The sequence below is a fragment of the Prorops nasuta genome, unplaced genomic scaffold (assembly GCF_024137725.1).
Source record: "Prorops nasuta isolate Cenicafe-Biocafe unplaced genomic scaffold, Cenicafe_Pnas_1.2 PNAS00008, whole genome shotgun sequence".
NCBI classification, from domain to species: domain Eukaryota; kingdom Metazoa; phylum Arthropoda; class Insecta; order Hymenoptera; family Bethylidae; genus Prorops; species Prorops nasuta.
In genome coordinates, this window is record NW_027116805.1 from 290,378 (window position 1) to 314,226 (window position 23,849).

General features: G+C 37.6%; 1 protein-coding gene across 6 annotated transcripts in view; it reads left to right on the forward strand.

Annotated features, from left to right (window-relative positions):
* Positions 1-23,849, forward strand: part of tinc (tincar) — a 104,175-nt gene that overhangs the window by 42,244 nt on the left and 38,082 nt on the right. For all 6 annotated transcript variants that reach the window (XM_066730180.1, XM_066730184.1, XM_066730183.1 and 3 more), the window contains one exon: positions 19,969-20,006. The gene's annotated coding sequence lies outside the window, so the exon portion shown is untranslated. The remainder of the gene's footprint in view (positions 1-19,968; positions 20,007-23,849) is intronic.

The following is a 23,849-nucleotide window of genomic DNA, read 5'->3' on the forward strand; positions in this document are numbered from 1 at the left end:
CTGAAAGGAGAAACACCGAACGTTTCCTAGGATAAGAGACTCGGACGGGGAGTAAAGGATAAGTGAGAGATAGCTTGCTGGTAGAAGAGGACGAGAGAGTGGTAGAGAATGAGAGAGACCGATCTTTCTCTCGTAGAAAATCTGGGTATCAGAAAAGGATAGACGGGTATAATGGGTATACGTGTGTTAGAAAGCAAGAGAGGGAAAGAGAGAGAAGCTGATAGTATGATAGAAGGAGACCAGTATAAAGGAAAGGGGTGGTGGTGTCCTGCTGGATCCGTTTAAACAGTGTGCGCCATCGGATATTGATTGAACGCAAGGGGAAAGGGGTTTTCCCTGAAATGGGTTGCTTCAGAGGACACACCACCACTTTGCGAATCTCCACTCTCTTGCCCTCTTCCTCTCTTCCCTCCATTCCCCACCACCCACCCTATTGTCGTCCTTTATATTGAGCATCGCCCCTCTCTGATATCCTACGCTGTACGAGGACACCTACGCCTGATGGATCCTCGGACCTTCCTTTATAAATCTATACGTTATCAAACTTCCTTTTCACCCTTACACCACGCTCGCTCCAACCCCTTTCCTTAATCGATTATTTCCACTGGACTTTTCCCTTAATCCATTGTTTTTCATCGATTTTTCTTCACTTTTCCCCGAAGCTGTTGATTCTTTTTTTTAACCACTTTCCTTCTCAGCCTACACTTTTTTCTTTCCTGTTTACTGATTGTTCCTTACACAACTTGTTGATTCGAGCCCATTGGATCACGCAAATCCTCGTATGACGTTTGAGGAAGGTTCATAGGTTAATTCAGTTTATTTCCCCACAAATTGACAAGCATATATCGATCTATCGACAAGTTTCCAGCATGCCTCCAACCTAAGTGTACGGAGCCTGTATGCAATTATCCGGAAACTATACGCGAGCAAAGCTTTAGCCTATCTGGCATGGAAACGCGAGGGGGCTAAATGGTATTAGTTCAATCGACTGGAATACAGGATTTCATTAAGACACGGGAGTGGCCTTAACTCCTTTCCACCAATCTTGGGTAATGTCTCAATTTGCTTAAAACATACGAAATTTGTATACAGATTAATCGAGAAAAATATTATATGGCCACAAATGAGTTAAATTAGTATAAATTTCATTGATTGTTCAATTATGCACGAAATTAGCGCAATCAAGTTTTCTTAATTACCGCTTAGCACGCGGAATTTTAATGAAAGATTTGTGGACTGTGCGCAGAATATCCAGTTTCTGCGAGCATTCCTGTTTAATCGCCGGGAACGCGAACGTCCTGGAGCGTTACAACAGATCTGTCCAATCCTGAAGGATAACATGGGATGCCGCAAAACATCCATTTCAAGACTGGACAGAACAAATTCTCTCCCTATTAAACTTATTTCTCATTTTACATTTTCCATTTTTCTCATTTTTCTAGTTTCTCATTTGTCTCAACATGTTCAAGAATTTTCCCCAGTTTTCTTTTAAAGTTTTTGTGCTCTACTCAAATATATTCTCTTACAACTCACATCCTTTCGACTTCTTTTGTTTGCCCATGCTCCTTTCACGCTTTTCACCGGATTTTCCTCAATTTTCATACAACCATCTTCCAGATATCCCATTTACCTGGAGGGAAATGACAGTGTTGTGTTTCCCTAATCAATATAAACGCCTTTGCGGTAATCCTGTACCCGGATTAAACTGGATATATTTTGTTTGGAAGGATTCCGCTGACCCTTGGACACTGATAAACGTACACTCGTTTATCTGCTTGCCAACTAGAACTACATATTGTCCCCTATCCCTAATACTTAAAAACTATAGAAAAGTAAATGAGGAATTTTCCAGAATTTTCTAAATAAACTTTTGCATACTGTAAACAAAAAATGCTAACAGAAACTGAAAATATTTTTCCTTTAAAAACTTCTGAATTCTCTTATTTTTTTTAGATCTTTTTCAGAAATCTAATAATCATCATACCACTCGTGTATCTTCATTATAGAGTTTACCGTGAGAGCTACGGGTGCATGGGTACCTAGTCTGCGATAGCGTTGTAATTAAACTTTAACGGTGAGTCTTATAATTAGATTCCTCGGAGAAGAACAAAAGTAAGTCGGAGCGTTAATTTCTATACCACCGGATGTTAAGCAGATGCTCGTAGCTCGCGTGAAATTAAACCCGAGCTTTTTCTTGATTTTTCAAACTCCCCAGACCTTAAATTTTCCATATTACTACTTCTCTGATTAAAAATTAATCGAGATAATTTTCTTCAAGAATCATCGTTAAGCTTTTAATCACGAAATCCTTATAGACTGTCTAAGTTATTGTATTATTTATTCGATTTAATCCTTCTACAAAAATCTTGTTAGCAACTTGGACTTTATAAAACTATTTAATAAAACCATCAGTGGCGAGAAAACTGGATCACGTACGGTCAATCGTGATTTGGTGTGGATGTATCGCTGCAATCAGGAGACCGCAGTATTATTTGTGTGAGTGTTCTTTGGCAATGCTTACAGAAAAGTACGTGAGTAGTGGGGATAGGAGAAGGAAGACGTGCCCCGCATTTAAGTTTCACGACTGCAGCTGCTGCACCTGCGCCACTTCCTACGACTAACTTCACGTCGATCGAGCTTTTTATTCCCTCAACGACAGTTGGGAATCGAACTTACCCAGGAAAATGTTCCAGCCATTTTCCATCCCATTCCAGCCAGAGTTTTCCCTCTAGTTTTACTTACGAAAATCCCGACTGGCCTCAATTATCTGAAAAATCGAAAGTCCCTACTTTTTATCGTCCCGCGTGTTAAAGTTTCTTTAATTAAAATCTCCAAAAAGTCTCTACAATTTCTCTCACGTTTAACAAGAATTTGACAGATTTCATCTAAGCAGTGACTTTCGAGAAGCAGAGCTCGAGTAATAATCGATTCCGTGTTCACGTTCCAAATCTTCAGTAGGTACTTATGCGTCACCCCAAATTTCTTACAGCGACGATAAAAGTGTGAGCGTCGTTTCTAAGTACGTGAAAAGCTGGCGTTTCTCGAGCTAGGATCAGACTTAATAATCGTGATTCACGTGGAGGAAGTTTCGGGACCTTCGGAATATTTCTCCGCCCCCTAAAATCCCTTATTCACCCTCAATTCCCTTTTCTCCCCTGCTCTTGTATCATTCTTTCCCACCGCGTTACTTTTTTTCTTTTTCTTAATACTTTTCTCTATTTTACCCTATACATATCTTTAATATTTCTTTCCCTCGCTTTATCCTTTCCCGTACCTGTTCATTATTTCTATTCTAGATTTTATTAAACATTTTCCTTCCTCGTCCATTTCTTCTTTCACTTTCCACTGAACTCTCCGCCAGGCCACCCAGCCCCTTCCAAATCTTTCATCCCTCGAATCTCCGTTAAGACCCCCTTTGAGTAGCTCTCAGGGACCTTCCGTGCAAATACACGCGAGACGCCAGGCGCTTCGCGGAACTTTTTCACGCTTTCTGTAAACATGCCGCGGTTCGCAGGGGCTGATCTGGATGAACGGGTGGGGTGGTGGTTCCTCCACAGTACAGTCGGGAAAGAGGGTGGAAGCGATCCCGGAAATGTCACGTTCGGCAAACGACCCACCGATCAGCAGACAATTGCCAGCCAGCCAGCCAGCCACCATTTCCATCCCTCTCCTCCTCCTTCTTCCTTTTTCGTGCCGCCTGGAATCAACCGCTGTGAAAGTGGCTTTCATCGATATTGCCCCCGTCGTCATACCCCCACCTCTGAAAACTTGCCTAATTCCATCTACCAACTATCTCCTCTCACTCCCTTGGTATGTCCCACAGCTATCCCTTCTTCCCTCCCAATTCTATTCTTCGATTTTTTCTAATTCTCATCTCTTAAAATTCCCATTTTAAATATCCCACGTGCGTTTAAGACCTAATTCACTTGAGATTATCCATTAAATCCAAATACTTGATCGATTTGCTTTCGATCGTTTTTCTGGTGCAATTGGTCGTTCGTCGCATGTATACATAAAGCGATTTAACGAGAGCTTTGATAAATTTTAACGCTCGGTGCTTCAGTTTATGGGTATTTTAATGGTATAGCGAGGAACGCATAATGGGGTGAAGAGAAGTTGTCGTGACACATGTCTGCAAGGAGGAATGGGTAGAATGAACAAGAGAGGGGAGGGGGGATGAGATTGAAGGAAAAGAGAAACGTTGGAGAAATGTGATGAGTGATAAAGGGAGGAAGAGAGGGAGAAGACGAGGGGGTGAGGAAAGAGGTACAGAGATATATAGCGAATATTCCCAAGTGTAATCAAGTCATACTTCTGTTTCTTTATACACTTATTGTGACTAAATGAAAGATTAGACTTTTAAAATATTTAGTAACAATTTCAATTTCAATTTCCAAGAAACTGTTTTTAAACCTGGTAGACTTCGATGGTATGCGTACGACAGAGAGAAAAATGATAAACGGAGTATGAGAGAAGAAAAAAGAATGGGTGAATATCACAGAAAGAGAGAGAGAGAGAGAGAGAGAGAGAGAGACCTGGAGAGAAAGATAAAGAGAATGGGGAGGTAAGCGAGTTACTCAGTGAGTAAAGCAACATAAATCCTATAATCCATGGCTAAATGCGTCTGTTATGAAGACTGATGTATCCGGTGTTATGCAGTATTGTTTTCTATATGCGTTATACTAGATTTCGTCGTATCAACTCGTTAGGATATTCAGCGACACTTCAATCGTAAAAGCTGTTCTCGTTATTGCCACTTCTACACATAATAAAAACTTGCATGGAATAGAACGAAATTTGTATTTTTATGCCATCTTTCAATGGTGTTGGCCGTCTATTTGATTTCTGCATTCTCCTCACTGTTCCATTTCGTGTCGTTAACTGTGCTGTTGGTATTGACCGTAATTATCTGCTAATAAGAAAACAGGAGGGGGATTTGTTCTCATTAGGGGTTAGAATATCGATGCAAACCGTCGGAAGTGATATAGCTCCGGCTGGTTGCTGTCATAAATTTCGGAACGTAGTGAGAATAAAGCTCGTCGTTAGAAGCTTTTACGAGGTCAGGTGAATGCAAGACTATACTACTACCTATGTGTGCCAGTGTGCGCTATTATTTAACTTGTGTGTGTGAGTATAAGAACAGCAAATATCATTTCATACTCGTAAATGCACCGGTGCAATAAACAAGTTAACGAATAGCATTGAAATTAATGGTAGAAATTTTTATTACTCCTCCCATACTGACGTTAAAGTCGCGATAAACCAGAATATTTCATAATCCATCCCTCTGCAATAAACGTACTCATCTGGCAGTCTAAAAATTTTCCAATAAGTTTAGATTTATGGACACGAAATATATTTACTTTAAGCTACGTTCACACTGAAAGCAACGTTAATCAATTTTTGTTCTTCCCTTCTATTATTTCTATGCAGAAGAACACAGTATGAATACAATACGAATAATAACGACAGGTATTACATCGATTATTTATTATGAATGTCGCAATTGATCAAGCAATTTTATTATAGCATATGTAGTCTTAGAAGAAAATATATATTATGTACCAATTATAACTTTTCACAACGTTACAATCGAGAGTGCAAATATAGTACAACAAATTACTTAAAGAATTTTTTACAATTTTAAACTGTTTTAAAAATAAATGGTGTGTTTAAAGGTTAAGCTTTATACCTTACATTTGATGCCTGTCTCGTAAATTTTTATACTAACATCGAGAATTTTATATTCAAAGTGCTAACTATTTATCATTTTCGACAGAAATTCCTTAAAAACAATTATAACGCGTGGTGTGTGTGATTATAGTTTAATTTGCAATCACATGCTTGGAGTGTACAGTCATACATTTTGGAAAATTTGAAAGGACGTTAGGCGCCTGGAGCAATTGGAGCTCATTGCGGTCGTTTCTTGAGAGAGAATGAGAATAGGGGATGAAAGGGGGATTAGGGTGGGGGAGGGGAGGATAGGAGGAATTCGGAAGAAGCAAATTCAGGGTGGAATTCGTGGATGAGTCATCGGGGGCTTCCCTCTTGTGCCTATCGGCAGACAAACTTTTCGTTTTTCCCCTGCAACCCCTCTCTGTCTCCTAAACTACCCCTAGCCTCTCTCTCTCTCTCTCTCTCTCTGTATAGAGATACGCCAGACACTAATTTATATCGGTCCATCCGAGACTGCCTCGAATATAAATTACTTTCATCTCTTTTTCTTCCCTTTTTCCTTTCTCTCTTCTCTTACAAACTTCAGTTTTTATCTATCCCAAATCGAGAAATGAATGGAAATTCAGCAGGAAATGGATTCATATGTCTTTTTCCTGCTATCAAATCATCTTGCTTGCCATTGTTCCTCCTTAAACACGTGTACCAATGCTTATATTCGCTTTCCTACATTCATTTGTACGTCAAATGTATAATGCAATAACTTGACGTTAATACAAGCTCGTTTTATCATTCCCTTTCCTCTCCAGGGTGAAAGAAGCAATATATTACGTTATTTTTAACGCATGGATTTATAAAAATCAATAATTTCTTCATTGAAACAAGAAAAAAATATTATAAATTGTAATACTATTTTGCGCGTTGAAACGTTTGGTTTAATGAAATGAAGTAATTGGAACCGTTTGATAAGGAAGTAATATATTTTGTGAATTAGAGGAAAGCGTTTATCGTGTGGATTAATTCGGGTGCGTAATACTTTTCTGAATTAGGAGGGTAATTCGCGAATGAGCTTTTCGACAAGAATGAACGACAGGGGTTAGGAATGATAAAGGAAGAGGATTAATGTCTGCCGCAATATTCGTGCTGTTCCGGGTTGGTGCAGCTTGTCCTATCGATCGTTCCTTGCGAAGGATGAAATGGGAGGAAAACAGGAAAAAAGAGATATCCGCCTACGCGTTATGGAAGCACGTGATCCGAATATTTTAGGAACGTCGATTTTGCCTCTTCTTTCTTTCTTTTCGTTCGATACTTTCCCTTTACCTCTTTTCTTCTCTCATCTTATCCCACTTCTAACTCTTTACTTCTCTTCCTGACTTTCACTTTTCCAACTCTTTTTCGTTTTTTACTTTTCCCACCTCTTCGTTATTTTCCACTTTTTTCGACACTTCCTCATTTTTCACTCTCTCCAACTTTTACCACTTTTCCATATTTCCCAGTTCATTCTTCCCTCCCTTTTTACTTCTCCATTCCCTCTCTTGCTCTTTTCTTTATTCTTGTCACTCTTTCCTGCTTTTTTCTCGCGTTTCTTCCTTCCTTGCCATCCTCACACTCGTTTTTCCACCTTTCCTATCTCATTTACCTTTCTCATTAATCTTTCTCACCTCCTACACATTCTACTCCGCTAGCTTTTCTTTCTTTTTTTCTCCCTTTAATACTGTAACATGTCTTCCTTGTTCCTTCCTTGTGTCTACCTCCACCTTTTACCTCGCCCAGACGTTCGGATAAAGTGCGTCTACGCGCCTTGATTTCTATTCTCAGCGACAACCACGGACTATTCCCTGGGGAATCCTACTTTGCAGCAAGTCCATCATTCATTCGGTTCAACGCCTCCTCCAACATTATCCAACTGACACCTTTGCTCACCATTTTTTTCACTTACAAATAAATCAAACGGAGCTTCGTTACTTCCCTTGTGTTTATCAATAAATCTGCCATATTTTTTCATATCTATATATGTATTTGTATTTGAAATTTATCGTTTTACTTGCTGATGCTAGCTTTGGTATTATCATTTGGTTTATACAGGATTGTGTGTGTTTCATATGTATTTAGCGTAGCAATTCTATAATTTATTCCGTACAATTCCTCCATCAAAATTATACAACTGACACCTTTATTTTCTATTTTTTTCCTTAAAAATAAATCAAACCAACCCTTATTCCCTCCATTATTTATCTATAAAATTACCAACAATTTTTTCGTACACGAGTGTTTATATGTGAAGCTTTTCATTTCACCTGCTGACACTAGCTTTAGTATTTAACATCTTGATTGTTCATAATTGACTCATACTTCTATTGGTATATAGTTGTAGAGTGGTGTGTGGGGGGGGGGGGATGTTATTGAAGGATTTCGTTGTGCATCGGTAGTGGCGTACAGGTTTTTCCCTAGGGGTGATTGTTTGCTTTTTTTGGCTCTTTTTTTTAAGAGAGCGACAAAGCACCCGCGTGTCAAAGAGTATCAAACCTTTGGCGGGAGGTCGATGACCCAGAGGGTGATGGTTCGTTTTACCGGGGAAACCCGAGCTTTATGAAGCGTTCGTGCCGATGACAGACCAAACTGAGACGGCAAGCGGCGCTAACGTGACGAAGTCGCGAATCGTTCTGGCCAAAGAACAACTTTCTACGAAACGAACTGCAAATAGCTCCCACGATAGCGTCCCACCAATAAAATTCTCCCACTCTCCTCTTATTTTTACAAAAGCTTGCAGCGAAAGCTTAGAGTCAAAATACCTGCGATAAATTTCCTTTTTTCTCTCTCTCGGTATTTATTCTCTTCAACTCCTTCCATTGTTATCGAATTTTATATCCTCTTGTATCATCTTCTTTTTAACACCACAAAACTCGTTGAAAAATCCAATTCTCTGCTGGGATACTTTTGCAATAATTAAGAAAAATGTCCATAGCTCAGTAATTCTTGTTTAAACAGCGTCTTTTTTTTACTAAATAACGAAAACTGCCAAGCAAATATTGAATAGCCATAAAAAAGAAGGGAAAGGATGGATAATTTTATGATTAAATCAACGAGTTCATTATATTGTTTTTTAAAGGATTCTGCAAACTAAAAATCGTTATGCATTAAGGCGAAGGGGAGAGTAAATTTCCTTCGGGGATTCCTGCAATTTTGCGTTGTGGAATTTATTCTGGGTTTCCTGGGGGTGTTTTGGGGTAAGAGCGCTGGGGGGTATTTCTTTGTTTGCTTGCGTGACACGCGCCGTCGGTAAGTAAGGAAATTGATTTATCGGTCTTCGATCCTGGGGCAAGTGTGTCGAGTCCTGCCAGGATAGTCCAGGAACTCGCGTAAATATTGATCGAGACTGCAACTTTCAGTCCCGCTCTTGCTCAAATGTTATTCGACACCAGCTTAGTCTGTGACAAGGTTCTTTCTCCCGATCCATCATCGAACATCACTACCAACACGAGCCTTTTTTCCCCATTTTTATATATACGTTAATCCGTACTTGAATTTCCACATTTATTACTCAATTCAAATACACGTTTCGAAGATTGATAAAATACCTTGAAATGTCTGATCAATTTTCACTATGACTACTGTCGAAAATTTCAATTGGAAAAACACCTGATTATAGCTCATTGTTACTACTGATTAATTGAGTATAATTACTTTTACAATTCATGGAGAGCTATTTTGGGACTGCTTTGTATTCCTACAACATTTGGGAAAGTGTATTTTTTCTGGGCTAGAGACGTCAGTGTCGACTGGAATAGGCAGTCCAAACAATGAAGACCTATCGTGAACGATAGCTGAGTGCATTGAATGAAAAGCGAATTATATAGTTTTAATTATAAAAAAAGCAGAGAGAACGAGAGAGCGATAGAAACATGGACAGACAGACAAAGGCAAAGAGTGCGAAAGGAAATCGAGGTATGAATTGGCATTTTTTTTACTTTGGAACACTTTCCAGGTGATGGATGGCTAAAAGACGAAGGCTGATGAGCGAAAACAAAATTATCCGTGGATTTTAGCTTTTGGTGAAATAGAAAAGAGGAGGGGCAAAAAGATACAAAGCATAAGGGGGGAGGGATAGGGAAAAGCTTGGAAAAAGAGGTCGAAGGATGAACGAACGTTTATTTCCGCGTTTGGCTAAAGTCGTTCCACTTTCGAGGGGATCGATGACTGGTACGAAACGGCAAACAATGACGGCTTATCCGGGTAAAAACGGAAATCGATTTTCCATCGAGCTGTCCGCGGCATCTCGGCGGAATCTCTCGAGTGACAACTCGCAAAACGGTACACTTCACTCTCCTCCACTTGGAAATTATCGGAATTGTTCGGTACTACCACCTACGATCCCTGTCGATATTCCATTTTCCAGTCTCTGGAAATAACCAGCGTTTTATTGACTCCATGACGATTTCATTATTATTGCAAAACGTCTATGAATTTCATCAAATAAAATTCGAGTAAACCCGCCTGCATCACTAAAATAGTAATCTAACTCTTTAATCAGAACTTCCAGTCAAATAAGAAAGTAATAATAAAATCTTTATTGTAACGTACATTTACTCTTTTTCATACACATATATTTTTCAACTGGGAGCAGCGTGGTATTTTTGTCTTTTCATACTGCCTTGTATTTTAGTTAAAATGGCATTTTCATGGCTGATTTTGAGAAAATGAGGTTTTTCGTAGGTGGAACATTTTTCACGCTTGGCAAGATAATGCGGGCTTTTTTTCTAGCTGTGCATCTTAGAGCCTGTAAACGTCCCATGGTGAACGGTGACTTGACAACTCCATTACCGGCCGTTGCTTTCAACCGCAACGGTGTTCTCGTTTGCAATGGATCGATATATAAACCAACCCATCCCCTCCCTCTAAGCTTTCCTGGATCAATCGATTCACCTCAAAATTTTTCCAGCCACCCCACCTTTCCACCTTTCGTTCTCGTTCTTATTCCAACTGTATTACTTCAATATTTATTTCAATAAAACCGCCGTCCAGCTCTATTCATTCAATTAAGCTACTGTGCGTCATATTTATTACAAACCGTACTACTGAAAATAAAACGATGAAATGTGAAAATTAATAAACGTCAAAACTTTTGATTTTGTTGAAACGAGAAATAGAAATGAAACGAGGTTAAAGCTGAATGGAATGTAATATTCTCGATATGTAAATATTACCTACGCGAGCTGGAAATGTAGTATAAGTGGAATCTATCAATAGATTATTTTTGTTTATTCGTTTTAATCGAGACTGCGGATCGACCAGTGCGAATGAATATACCGAGGGAAACCTGAATTGTGAGGATATGGATAATTAATCCGAGCAGGAAACTGTTCAACTGTTCAATGAAATATATACCCATCGGTAAGATGAACCAATTAATAATCGCATTACAGAAACGCCATCACCTTTTATTCATAGCTACTCGACTTTTCCTTTGGCTGATGAAAAATCTCCCTTATAAGCTTATCTGCAGTCGTCGAAAAGTACTATACCGGTATGGCTTCGCAACATAAATCTGCTCAGGATTACACTCTCGGTTTTATTTTCCTCTTCTCCCACCTCGCTAGATTTTCAAGTTGAGAGCAATGGAAATTTCGTGCTCTTTTGAGGTCCTATTTTGAATGAGTAGTAAAACCAATCAGGTGTCGAACAGCTTATTTCTGGAAGGGGCGAAATAAATTATCCGTCATGTTAATGAAAGTTCTCAGCAATCATTTGAAACATGAAAATCCATTTTGTTCGCGCAACGAAAGGGGATTGGCTGATCGCCGTGGTAATTAAAAGCCATCGGACCGTAACGAATATCGTTACCGCAAATATCGCGAATGGGCCAGCCAATCCTCATTGGAATTATCCAGTCACGTTCATGGAAAATGAGCTTACCGATATTATTCTACGTTCATTTGATCTTTCTCTGGTAGACAAAAAATTCGAGACGTTGAAAAAAGTCCACACGGTATTAGTTAGATTTAAGTTACCGTTGAATCACGGATATTCGAAATTATTCTGGAAAAGGATCGAAATAAGACTGAAGTAGGATAAAACAGAAATTGTCGAATATAAATAGTTTATTAGTTTTAATCAATAAGAGTAGATACATGTATCCACTTTTGTTTACCCGGAATAGCAATTAATCGACGGTAGGATCTCGATAATCCTTGGAGAGAAGCCGCAAAACTGCTGATCCTGGTGGTTTAGCGTGCACGTGCACGTGACACGTGTTTGCGGTTCACGTGGTCAGCCAGGGAACGCAAAGCACATTGAGACAGAAAACACACCCTTTTACCCCCATAAATCTGTCAGGGGAGCTTTGCATTTTTGATGTGTATGTTAGCAATACGCGTACATGTGCTTGTGTGTGCGTGAGTACATGTTACTTATTTTAAGTTTAAATATCGTCGAACGGTTCGCGGTGGACTGTATGACAAACCGGAAATGGCTGAAAATAAAGATAAGCGCGCGTTATCTAAAAGAGACGCATCTCCCTCTGACTGTTGCACCTCGCGCGTTTTTAGGGCAACTTAAAAGGTATGGAGAAAGGTAGAGGAATTGGTCTTTGTGCGGCTGTGCGCTTTCTGGCTCGCGGAAAACGATTCGGTTTCCCTGGAAAAGCCACCGAGGCTCAAGAGTTTTGGCAGAACTCCAATGGGATTTCCTCTGAATCAGCCGTACTCGCTTTTTAGAACTCTGATTTCCTCATCTCTCTCTCACTCTCACTCACTCACTCACTCTCTATACCTCTATATACTCTTTCTCCTCTCTGTCTTCTCTTGACTCTCCATCTTCCCCTCCTCTCCGGCAACCATTTTTCTTCTTTTCCTTCCCTCCCTCTCTCTCCCTTAGCTGACTCACGACCCTGTTTCCTATTGCAACTAACCTTTTCAGTTTTACCCATTCTATAGCCTCCCTAATGTTCTCAGTCTGTCTTTTCCAATTGTCAGCATTTTTTTTCTACCTCTATTCTCCATTGCAAGCAGAGACTATTATTGCAAACTAGAACAGAAATTAGGTAATTGGGCAATGCTCAGTTTCTGGTTCGTATATAGATGGACTGAAATTGTATTGATTTTTCCAAATTGCATAGAACAAGATTTGAATTATCAGGCATGTACATGATTATTAAGTAAGTTGAATTAAAATGCAAATTACATATAATTTCCACATTCGAGTAGGAAAAAGATGGCAGTGGTCAGATATACAAATAATTATATTGACCAAGTGACGTAGTTAAATTCAAGGTTTTGGCCTGCATTCCGATTACTGAAAGTCGTCCCTTGTTTCTCGGTCAAATCTAGATTTGGCCAGAAGCCAAAGCAAGCGTTTTAGGGTTTTAGAGCAGCACGCATACACGCATGCATGGAGATACGAACACTCTCATAAAGGATGGTGCAATATTTGGATGGAAGTACATGAGCCTAAGGACATTTGCGCTGCTGTTACGAGCTTGCAAGCACGACATTCAATCTGCATCCTCCATTCATGCACCGTCGCCAGCCTCTGTTGATCCTACCTAGCTAAATCACACTATTTCAACTTGCCAAGCCGACTGGCAACACACCAATCAATTAAAAACACGAAAACTACCCCTATCTTCATCCTATAAATATTACTCAATTTATAAACAAAGCAAAAATGTTACTTTAATTTAATTTGTGATTTATTTAAGTGTAATTAATTTATATAAAATTTATAGGTCTAATCTCGTGAAACGTATTATTTTGCATTTGGGGAAAAATAGAGCTGTAAATTAAAAGTGGAATGCTTTAGATTATCTTGTGAGAAAGAATTGTAGCTCATGAGTTTATTTAAGAGGGGAGTTTTTACGTTTTAGCAATTAGAGCTTTAACCTCGATGAAAAGAGCATAATTTATGGGAGCTCATGGATCAATCGAAGTCTTTTTCCAAGTGCAATTAAGTGGGATTACACTTTTTGTTACTTTCAGTAGGAGTTGCTCACGGAATTCCCAAGTAACTAGTCTACCAGTCTTATCTACGAAGTGTCTAGGCTTAAAAGACAATTTTCTGAATACTCATCACGTTCTTGCCTCCCACGTAAAAGCTTCTAAATGTATAAAAGCGTACTTTCCATCTTCCATAAGTAATTTAAACTAATAGACAACCACGCGAGAGAAAATAATAATTCTACGATTCGAATAAAATGTTAATGAACAAAGCTTTATTAAAGAAAAGAAGGAAGGTGTAATAATTTCACATAAAATTACATTGCAGGAAAATATGTAAATTCAATAATCGAGGCAGCAAATTCTAGATTATAATTATAATTGAATGGGAACAATATATATTGTATATGGAATGGATCGAATTGGACAATGATTAATTGAAGCGTTGAATTGGAATTTCTGCTTGAAGAACGTGATTAATTTAACTGGTTGGAATTATCCTTGAACACACGTTGCCTCTTTGTCCATATTTGCCATTGGCCTTTGTAGTCGTAGAACAGGCTGGCTCGTGCTCAATCATCCTTTGCCAGGTCAGTCCTTGGGGCCAGGACTATTGTGGATCGATCGATCCTAGAGTCTGGAGACCCGAATTCGTACATAGAAACCGGCACAATAGCAGCAGAAGCTTTGTTTATCGGTCAACATGTCGCTGCCAACATTGACAAGCCAGCTTGGGCATACTGCCAGAACATCAAGTAAATAAAATATTCACCTTCCGCGTCTCAATCCAACTCGATTTGTCTCCAAATATTAGAAAATCGCCTCAATTTTTACCTTCCCACAGGACTCATGAATAAAAGCATGTTTTATTATCATTTAACTCATTAAACATTACCTCTATAATTTTATTTTATTCTACCAATTTCGTCACTTCGATAAATTAATCCATCTTATATAATTTTATTTTTTATTATATTCAAGTTAAAAATTTCAACTATTTCCATAAATGTTATTTGTAACGTTAAAACAGTGAATTGTACGAGGTTTAATACTGGATTTACTCGAGTAGAAGTTTTGATGAACCGGTTTCCCGTAGGAATCTTGCGGGATTGCTCATTAATTAATAGTCTTTGATGATTAAAACTTATATATCTGCTACTTAGGCAAAATGATCTATATCGTTGACATTTTTTCCCCCAAGCGGGACATTTTTTTGTTGTATTTTTAATTCGTTGTATTTATTGGTATTTCCTGGACAATTTCCGTTTTGAACCAATTGATTTATTCCGACGCAATGTCAGAGAACTGTAAGTCACGCGAGGATTGATATTGGATTTATATTGGGTGATGTCTGGATGGGACGGTATCCCGTAGGAATCTTGCGGGATTGTCCATTAATTAGTATTCCCGGTAACAGGCCGCAAAATCCCTACCGACGTCACTCGTCAGTTCCTCGCGCGTAATTACCAAGATCGATCGTTTTTCAGGAAAACTTAGCAATTGGCAGACTACCAAGCATCGATCCGTTTAAACCAAGATAAAAATTCACCTCCATTTATCACGCGAGAACCGCGGAATTAACTTGTAGCCTTCCATAAAAACTTGAAAAATAGCTGACTTCTCTTAACCCCACTGCCCCCTTCCCAGCTATCTAGTATATATATATATATATGTCGTTATAAATGATTCTATTGATCTAGCCTACCCATTTTCGACTTTATTTCTCGAGAATTCCTTATTTGTTGTGTATTATAGTCGTTGTTTTAATAACAACAATACAGAATTATAAATAACTCTAAGTTCCTTTTTGTACATGTACAACTATTTTCATTATTTTAATATCTTAATGATTCTAAAAATAAAAATAATACATTGTTTAAAGTTTTTTTTCTTCATAATTCAAATTTAAATATGTTATTGATGACAAGACAGAAAAGAGATTCATAATATTTTTAGCTTTCGTAGAGTATTTTAACTTTATATAATATTCCAAAGGTATTCTTTTATCAAATATCACAAATATAAGAGCCTGATTATGATTGCTTATTAAACCTAATTATTATTATTTTACATTTTATTTTCTTCGATTTTGGTAATATTTAAAATAGAACAATTCTCCGATATTTGCTATTTAATTTTGTATTAAAACATTTACGAAATATCTGGTTTTACCTTCAAAACCGAGAAGATATCAAATTTTGATTTTAATGAATGTAGCGGCCTGGGAACATTAGTGAAATTATCGTGGAGAACGGTGCTCAGGCTTTCCAATAAGTGCCAATAATTAGGCACTCGAAGAGCCGATAATGAAAACAATTAGTGAGTGGTTCGCGTTATTTGCTCAAAATTAACAACCGCTATAACGGATAGCCGACCCAGTTTCCACGCTCCATTGAAAATGGCTATGTTTCGCCAATCAATTCGTGACTAGATCGATTAATCAATTGCCCAATGAACGTTTTATTAAGAAATTTTTCAACAACCGGTGATTACTAAAGGTATTTACCAATATTATGTTCAAGTATTTACAACATTACAGAAAATAACACATTGACTGTCGATGTACATTTTGAGGACGTGCGCTGGACGTTGAGTCGATTTCTTAAATACTTGCATTAAAAAATATAAAGTGAAAGAAGACGTATGTATTTTAGTGTTTTCCATTCATGCAAAGCTGACAAAAATGACACTTCAATTGCAGTTTTAGAGAAAATTGAACGTTTTGGTGGAATAAACACTGACGAACCTTTTCACAGTGAAAAAAGTGAATGCCGGCTCGCCATTGGGATATTCAATTGGAGTTTGTTGGATTTTGAGCAGGGTCAGGTTCGTCGTTGCGTATCAAATTCCTGTAAAAGCCTGGTTACACGCTGATATCGAATCACGTGAAAAACTTGCCGAGCGTGGCGAAACGAGGAAAAAGTGGCCAATTGTCCCAATCGATGAAGTATCGTCCGAGGTCGTTCGAGAGATACATAAAAAGTTGCCTCGCAGATCTAAATCTGTGAAAAATAAAAAAGAATGCTGGAAGTCAAATCGAGGGAAAAACACACGTCCTGGTTGAAAATTTGCTGGAATAATTATGCACTCTCGTATCTTGAATAAACGAGATAAAAGTAGAAAAGTCTTTGAATTCATGAAAAAATTTGAAAGCACGTTTATATGGGAATTTTCTGTGATGATGGTTTGCGAAGGGAGAAAATCGCATTTGGACGATTCCGGAAATATTCAGTGCCCATTGGGATATAAAGCCATATTTATACTAAGATTAGAGTAAACTCGAAAAATTTCTAGTTTAAATTGTACTGGAAAAATAATTTCTAGTGAAACAGTGGCTCGTATTTTAAGAAAATGTAAGACAATGAGGGATACATTTTTTTAACTGATTGAAAAATTAGAGGATAAATAGTTAATGGGAAATTTTGAAATTGTTTTACGTGGAAAGGGAAGTGACGCGTAGGTGCTCCGGAAATATTCGCTGTCCATTGGGATATAAGCCACAATTATACTGAGATTAGAGTATACTCGAGGGAGCCCTGGCAGGAGGATCTTAGTCGTCGAATGCTCGTTGGGATGGAGAATAAGGATCCTGGGAGTTCATTCGTGCGTATAATTCGACCAGATGATTATCTCCCAATTCGCTCTGTCTCTGCTCTCTCTCTCTCTCTCCTTACTCTCTCGCGTTCCGTATCTCTTTCTCTCTTGCCTCTACAATTTCACCTGTCTTCGTTCCCATTCTCTATATAGAGTCTTCCCCTGATAAATGTCCCCCTGGCACAGGAACACAGTGGAGAATTTGTTACTGCATGTACAATCATAAATTGAACCCCTAATTTCATAACTTCTACCTTTTAATCCCACTTATACGAGCCAATTAAATAATCTTGCAAATTGCAGCTATATTAAATTTTAAGCTGTAATAATTCCTAACCAGATTGAATAAATGTTTCGTAAATTTTAATGGTAATAACCAATTCACTGAGTTTTGCGTGTCTGTGTTATTTTTACTAAATAGAACGTTACTAGAAAGGAGATGAAGTTGTAGATAGAGTTTGCACTAGTAAAGATATAGCGTAATTGGAGATGTAGATTTTTTCTTTTTAAGCAAGACGGGTGAGATTTGCGGGAATCGTGGCAATTCTTGTGCAGCGTGGGGGAAAAAATGGGAGGGAGTAAAATTTATGAGTAGCTTGCACATAATTGCAGTTTACGAGAACGATTTTGCTTGGCAGTTAGCGAAAAATAATCTCTCGCGTATGGAAAGTGACCGGCAGCAAAGAATTTTCACGATCAAGTTAATAGCCCGTGCGTCTCCAGCAAATTAACGAGTAATCGCTGCAAACTTCCCAATTGACACGGGACTTTGCTGGTGCAGCTGTACCATGACCTCACCCCACCCTAATCACCCGAACTTCGACCTGATCTTCAATCACTGCTAATTTTAATCTACTCAATTGACCATTCATCGTAACCACTAGCGATTTTCCGATTTCTCGTTTATTTTGTTCTTCAGATTTTAATGCGGAAGCCTCTGTTGAGTCAATTGAACCATATGAACGAATATTTTTCATACTTGTAGTTAGGTAATTCCAATAAGAAATGATTAAATGATTTCATCTTTCTTAAAATAATTTATGTTATAGTAATAAATTAAGCCAATAAAAAGTCATTTTAAATTTTCGACTTCTGATTCGATAATCATTATCATTAGAAATTGGGAACCCACGAATAGGTTTACTTGATGAAATAATTAGATGAATATTGGTTATAGAAAAGGTCGAATGCTTTGATGCTTTGCGTCATGGGGGAGCTAATTTGGTCGAAGATAATTTAATAAGCTGTCATTTATAATCACTTCGGGACACTTTGGATCGTCAGAAGCAGGTAGGGGGTTAAAATGATGGAGGGAGGGATGGCAGATTCTGTGAAAGAGGATAACGCAATCTATGGAGGAATAACAAGAAGATCCACCTAGACGAAGTACCACATGCCACCATCAACCCTACCTGTCTTAATACTAAGGAGCCAGAGACAAAATTAAATTTCTTCCTTTCTATCCCGCAAATTGCTTTAGCACTGATCACCCCTTGATAGTGTAATTGAGACTGCCCCCTCCTGTCAATTAAACTCTATTTTATACATCTTTAATAACAGTTAATGTATTAAGTTTAATATATATATATATATATAGTGATGGACAATACATTTATAATTTTAACAGATTTTATTAAAAATCTTATCCTATGATCAGATTCTGTTGGATTATTTATTCACTTGTGTTATTGGTAATGTAAAAAATGTAACGTAATATTTATCATAAATTATTTATTACATTTGTTATTGTTGTTGTTTTCCTTGGTTATGTACATTTTTGTTTCAAGCTGTTCGTGAAAGATTTCAATTGCGAATGAGAGTTTGTTAAACGATACGTAGCGAATGACTCGAAGTTTCTTCTTCGCAAATTGATATACGTAGGATTTAGGTATTTATGTATTTGTCCCTTTTGTACAATGCTTTTTTTCTTGTAAACGTTTACCTCATGAAGGATACTAACGTAAATTGTAGTTTATTATGTAATTTTCTTCTTGACAATATTAGTGCCATGGTAAATAGTACCAGACGCTTTAATTACGTTCTCTAGCACTGCAATCCTGTTCCACGCGCCGTGTAATCACATCTCGAGTGTACGAGTACGACATCATTTTCTGTTACATCGAGTCCACGTACCTCTCACCACGAAACAGAATTAATCCGGTAAATTGGAATTGCCATACTATGCTACTATCCACCAGTGAAAATCTTGTTTTCCATTGTTGAATATGATACACCAACTATAGTCAATATAACCTGTATAAAATGCTCCATTTTTCACAAAAAATTGTGTAAAATGTTTTCTACTTAATCCATAGAAAACCTTCGCATTTATAATCATTTAATTGTAACAATTAATTTATTTATAGTATTCAATATGAAAATATTAACGATATAGCTATGACACTGGATTCTTTCAGATCCATCTAGATTTTAGGCGACTAGTTTTAATTTCCTTTATTATTGAAATTAGTGTTCTGGCTTATATCCAAGCAGCACAAAAGTTTTCAAATAAGATTTAACAAAGGGGCGTTACACTTTGGTCTTAAAGGGTCCTTAGCAATAGGAAACTACAATTGGGAATCGTATTTGAATTCTTGCATAATTTCGTTAAACCTCTCAGTCGAATCCCTCAGGACAAATATGAATTTATCCCCTTTAGGAGTGACAAACGATAAAGTCACTCTGGAATATCCGCCTTCACCCTTTAGATGTCTTGGGATACAAGAAAATGTCCCTCCAACTCTAATAAAAACTTTACTTTCTGTTTCAGATGTACTGGAATTTTCCTCGCAGCAGCTTTATTCGTTGGTAAGTTAATCTCTTTTGTCGTTTCTTCCTTTCCAAACTTTATCCATTATTTTTGCAAAGAAAACAAAGTAGTTTTGTCATTTTTCGAATGACCGAAATGCACTTTTTGCCAGCGGCAACGACCAATGTCTGATTAAGCTCATAATTTAACTACTTAGCTACTTGAAAAACCAATCTTCGACAAATTTAATGGCTCAACTACTAAAAAAAATTAAATCAACAAAGAGAACATTCGATTTTATGATTTTATTTATTTACTTGGCCAGCTCGACGGGAATTATAGAGGCAATACTGATAGTAAACCCCATAAAATAGTCTGATCCCATAATAGATCCTATAAAACCAGATTACGGGCAGCATGGAGGCTGATCGTTTCTCGAAATCAGCGATGGAAAACAAAGCGAAGAAAAAAAAAATCGATCACTCTTGGAAGAAGAAAAGGGAACATCTGGAGGGTTTCCTCCCCCTGCGGGAAAAGAAATGGCCCGAAGGGTGGATAAACTGGATTTGCCGAAATTAGAAGAGTTCGAATTTTTCTGACTGAATTTAACTTCTCAGATTTATTCTAAAGTCCTTTCTTTTTGTTTATGCAGAAAAACTTATCAATATTCAATGACTATTACTCTTAAGAGCAATTCCATATGAAAACATGATGACGTTTGAGTCTTTTTTTACCTTCTATTTAGCAATAAGTTCAATATTTTATACAGAATAACATATGAAATATTACTTCTTGTAATTTTAGAGGAAATTAAGTGTTTATTCTGTCGAAGTTGAATGAGCACAATTATATAAACTTTAAACAATTCTACAAAATAAATAAAGGTTTTGATAAAAGTAACTCGTCATAACAGATACATTACATGAAACACAATTGAATAAAAAAAATTGAATACAGTGAATTCGTTTGTTTTCTTGTTATGCTAATAGTAAGCATTACGGTAGTTGGTCGTAAAACTTTCGTAAAATTCCATCAATTTCCTTGAGAAATTTTATACTAATTCCACTGTCACAAGGGTTATTTATTATTCTCGCTACGTCTCAATGGTCGAGTTTTTCCTCTAACCGTTATCCGCTTTACTACGTACACTCGATTTAAACCAATTTTTCTGTCAATTTAAGTTAGGAATTTAGTTGAAAGTTTCGTAATGACGTAGCTCTTTAAATTACTTCCGGTACCTACCTTAGATATGCTGTTTTTTTGTTAGGATCAGATTAGCTTTTATGAGCTAGTATACTTATTTCAGCAATTATTATAGTTTTTCTAATTTATTTTGACACACACACGGTAGGACTTTATTTCTTCTCTTTTTATCCAGGTCCGATGCTTTGATCCGATAAAATTTTCTCGTTAAAGTTTTAATCTACTCTTTGGCCGAATCACTCTAAGCTCCCTTTTTCTCATTCCTTTTCTATTTCTGCCCCCTCCCCTTCTACATCTCTTCTCCCCTGCAACCCATTTAATGCACACACTCGTCGATACATCTTACAGACTTTGCGAATTTCTGCTACGAAACGGGAAAACTCAATTAATTTGAGAATCCAATCTCTCGAGTAATACCCATGAAAAAAAAATCATCTTTATTATATTCCCTACTCAACATTTGAAAAATTCGCTTTTCTCTCTTCTACATTGGACTAAAAACTTATTTCTTTTCTTCTACGTTCATTTATAAATATACGGAAGAAACTTAACTACGACTAAGAAATTAACTTATGTAGAAAGCATTTAAATATGTAAATTCACTATACTCTACTTTTTTTAATTTTAATTTAAGCTTAAGAGAAGTAAGCGTTGTGATAATTTGAGAATTATGTTAATGGATATTAAGAGAAATATGGCGTCAGTTACTGATTATTAATGCAAATGGTTAATTTTCTTATAACGGGTGAAGGTGGAGGAGGAATTTTGGCAAAAAGCCCTGAAGGTGTAGAGCGGGGTCATTAAAGTTGGCTCGTAAGTCAAGCGCATATGGGCCATTATGAGAAAGCTTGTAATTGCAGCTTGCCAGAAGGCTGAAAAGCTTCGTATGCGGGTGAGCTTTACGTGCTTGCGCGCCGTTCCAAACCGGCATCAACAACCGCGGTGAATTGGAGGAGCTGAAAAATTGTGAAACGTATGCGAGATTTGCTTTCAAGGTCATGAAAAGCTCCCCGCCGGAATATGAAAGCTCGGAAATCGGGTCGAGCTTTAGAAAGAAAGCTTTCTCGAGCAAAGCTCTCCCCTCGACTATCCGGTTGTCGAGCTGGTTCGAAATGCAAAAAATACGTATATTCACTTTTCCTTCTTTCCTTTCCTTTTCTAACATGCATCCGTTTCTACTAAAATTTCCAATTCTTTCATTATTCGCTTATTCACCGACTTGTATACTCATTTTTTTCTTACTAAACTCTATACAATCTGTATTTTGCTGACCTTTCCAAATTATTATTTACCGTTGCCCGGAGCTCCATCTACATTATTCATAACAATTATTACCAAGCCGATTTTCATACATTTCCATGCATCCCCTAAATTTCTATTGATATTTTCTTGAAATATACTACTGCAATTTAATATTAAGCCTATTTCTCGACTAGTGTTGTATTTTTTTTCACCGACTGTATATAGAGATGGTGATAATCCTAGCCGGAGGCTAAGGGTAGTTTTGGTTGAGTTTGTCAACTGTGCTTGGAGTTGGAAAGCTCGTTCGGTGGTCAAAGTGTTCCGTAACTTCGCAGGAGGAAGCCCAAGCAGACTTGGAAATGAGCATCGAGCCACGTTCACTCACCAATCCCATTTTACCCCTCCTCTTTCCTCCACTCTTTCTCTCTCATACTCGCTCTTTCCATCTCTCTCAATCCCTCTCTATTTATCTTTCTCTATTCTCTCACTCCCTATAATTCCCAAGAGCAACGGGACGATTTTTCCTTGAAAAATTTATGGAGCTTTCTAAAATATCGAGCCACCCTTCGAAAGAATTTTCCTAAGAAAAATATCCCTTCCGAAACAACAGTTCTTCCAGACAGTCAAACTAAATCTGCCAAAATTGGTCTACATTTCTTTACCCTTTACTATTGTTTCTGCGTATTATTGAAAAATGCTGAAATGAGTAACAGTAATATTATGTTTTGTCTAAAATAGGGTTCAAATGAAATTGTGTGATATTGACAATTCGGAAAAGAAACGGAGGGAAATTTTCATTCTTGGTTGGTCAAAAGAAACATTGATTCTGGTAGGGGTGGCTCTTGCAAGATGTCTCGCGGGGGGGGGGGTGAAAACCCCCAGGAGACCGTAATCCGCCCCAGGCGTCACCTTATTGCACTGAAAGCGAAAGACTAAGGGACCAGCAGCAAATGTTTCACGAGTGACGTTGCCTCATTGGCTACGGAGGGGTGTCAGGGGGTTGAAAGGGACTGGAAAGAGTTTTTTCTTACTTCCTGAGGGAATCGCAGACCCTCGCAGGGCAGCCAGCTAGTTTGTCCCGTCCTTCTCGATCCTGCTGCCTTGTCTCCACTTCTCCCCCCTATATATTTCGTTTAACAATATTTTTCCTCATACACTTTCTATTCTCTTGTATTTAAAGATCACAAAAACTCTATCAATTTAGCTGCTACTTCGATATAACAATTATTTTTAATAAATACTTGTTTTAATTTCAGTTATTACTAAAATTATTGCTTTTCTATACAAAATAATCAGTTAACTCAAGTGTATCGAATTAATTTTCATGGCTATTTTAGTCTTTTAATATTTTAGTTTCCGTTTCGTCAAAGTTCTTCGATTAAGGCGTTGATCACTGTTCGAAGCAATAAATTTATATGAATAAATAAAAGCACTTTCCGGGCTTGTATTTAATCCAA